The sequence below is a fragment of the Genypterus blacodes genome, unplaced genomic scaffold, assembly GCF_046128005.1.
Source record: "Genypterus blacodes isolate CSIRO-AG114 ecotype Tasmania unplaced genomic scaffold, CSIRO-AGI_Gbla_v1 ptg000564l_1, whole genome shotgun sequence".
Lineage (NCBI taxonomy): Eukaryota > Metazoa > Chordata > Actinopteri > Ophidiiformes > Ophidiidae > Genypterus > Genypterus blacodes.
In genome coordinates this window covers 10001-12500 of record NW_027467303.1, presented here as the reverse complement: position 1 = coordinate 12500, position 2500 = coordinate 10001, and positions in this window count along the sequence as shown.

Below are 2500 nucleotides of genomic sequence, written 5' to 3'. Positions count from 1 at the left end.
AACATGTGTTCTCTGCAGCTAAAGGACATCACGTCTCAAAGTTTGCTCCTTTTATTCTCTTCAGTCAAAGTTTTAATAAAAGCTTTTATCCTACATTTAATGAAGATCTGATGGTTAATGACTGAGCCTGACCTGTCAGAGTGGAGTCAGACCTTTCAAAGCTAATTTGAGTCCTGATGCCAGGCGCAGTGCTGGTTTGTGCAAAATATATTGGAAAAGGGTTGATTGATAAGTTCTGAGCCTAGCATAGACCATACTAACTCATAGGTTTTTCTCTTGGCTGCAAAAAAAACACAAAGAGTAAAAGCATCCTACAGGACTGATATGATGTCATCATCATAAAGCAAACAGGTTTCAGCTTGTTTGATGTTTGGAGGAGGGGAAAGTCTGAAAGTCTGAGGGAGGGGAGAAATCTGATGAGTAGGCAGGAACTACTTCAAAGGTAGAATAATGACAGGCAGGCAGCCAGCCAGCAACACACACACACACACACACACAGGTAAGTTATAATGACTGCGTCCGAAAACATTTTCAGGATTCTGTTGTTTTTAAGGAAACAAAGCCATCCTCTGTCATGTACCTGTGGCTCAGGCTCAGAACTTGTCAATCAACCATTTTGACACAAAAACGTGTTTTTTGTGTGACAACAAGCTGTCAAAAGTGAGAGAAATGAGTGCAGACCTCAAAGAAAAATGATGAAGCAGAATTCTGAATGTCCTGACACCTCCCCTCCATTAAGGCTTCACTTTGCTCTTTAAAGCCTCAGATTCTCTCGCTTTATCCCTTAAATCACAAATGCAATGCGCATTTTTAATTCTAAATTAATTCTGAGGGGCTGTCACATCACAGTGCTGTTTGTTTATGCTGAACCAACCGGGCCGCAGAGGAAACGGACCAGAATCCAGAACCTCAGAGTTCCTGTGAGCATGAATGTTTCATGACAACACAATCAGACTGAGGCCTTTAGAATAGATCCATTACTGCTCAGGTGAGAGATCCATCACTGCTCAGGTAACAGATCCATTACTGCTCAGGTAACAGATCCATCACTGCTCAGGTAACAGATCCATTACTGCTCAGGTAACAGATCCATTACTGCTCAGGTAACAGATCCATTACTGCTCAGGTAACAGATCCATTACTGCTCAGGTGCATGACGAGTAGAGTAAGAACACAAAGATAAATGGAGGCCTGAAGTCTGTTTGCTGAGTGGAGTTGTTCAGTGAGGCTGCAGATGGACTCTTAGGGAAACATAAGGACGACGGTGGCCTGAAAACGATGAAGGCCAGCTTGTAACAGGACGGTCGCCACGGCGTCCAAACACAGGCACCAGCTGGAGCGGCCGAGGCGCAGAATCACCATCTTGTCCCGCCGAGCCGTTTGGTGGCCCTCGGCAGAAAAGTATGTGTTTGGAATTCAGCAGATCCCAGGTGTGTGTGTGTGTGTGTGTGTGTGTGTGTGTGTGTGTGTGTGTGTGTGTGTGTGTGTGTGTGTGTGTGTGTGTGTGAGAAGTACAGTCGGGTCGTGTAAACTTCCACTAAGTAAATAAAGGTTTTAAAGACAGACAGGGCCCACTTTGCAGAGCTCCATTAGCTCGTAGCCTCTGGCTCCACCTAGTGAGGTTCAAAGCCGGGATACAATAGAGCAGCTAATCCTGTCACACACACACACACACACACACAGCCAGAGGGACAGGATCGGGCCTCTTTGCCTTTGATGCCGGGGCGTTAAGTTGCTCCGTGGCCTCTGATTCCTTCACTCTGTCTCTCTGTCTCTCTCTTCTTCTGTTCCTCTCAGCTGGAGGAAATCCTGCTAAATAACTTTAAAAATACAAACAAACAGAAGCCAGACCCACATGCATCCATCAGCTGCTCCTTATTCAGGTCTGCAGACATCATCTTCATCTTCATCTTCGTGTAGTGCTGCCTCATGTCATTGACTCTCATCCATGTTGTTGTTGTTGTTGTTGTTGTTGTATTACTCAGCTGTTGGTCACATTAGAGCCTCTCCTCTTCCTCGTCTTCCTCTGCGGCGTCTCTCTGACCTGTAGGAGACAGAGTCTGACCCCCGCTCTGTGAATGGAGCCAGAGTTAGTCACAGACGCTGAGCTGTCGTGCTGTCAGATGGAAAACGATCTGCAGCCGGAATGAAAAGAATTGGACTCTGATGATTGATGTCCTCAGAAAAATGAAGCCGTAAAGACGGCCAAGCGAGAGCATGGAGACTGTTTCCATGGAGACTAAGAAAGTCTTGAAAGCCTGGCAGTTCCGACACACACACACACACACACACACTCTCCATGCATGGATGAGCGTCGGCAGAGCTCCTGAGACAGCAGAGCGACGACAGAGGGACGGCAGAGAGATGGCAGAGAGACGGCAGAGAGACGGCAGAGAGACTGATACTCTGCTCCTCACTATCTGACAGGAAGGAAGAGGCCATTAGCAAGCCAGATTAGTAAAACAGGCACTTATCACACGACGGCTCAAACATCTCCACC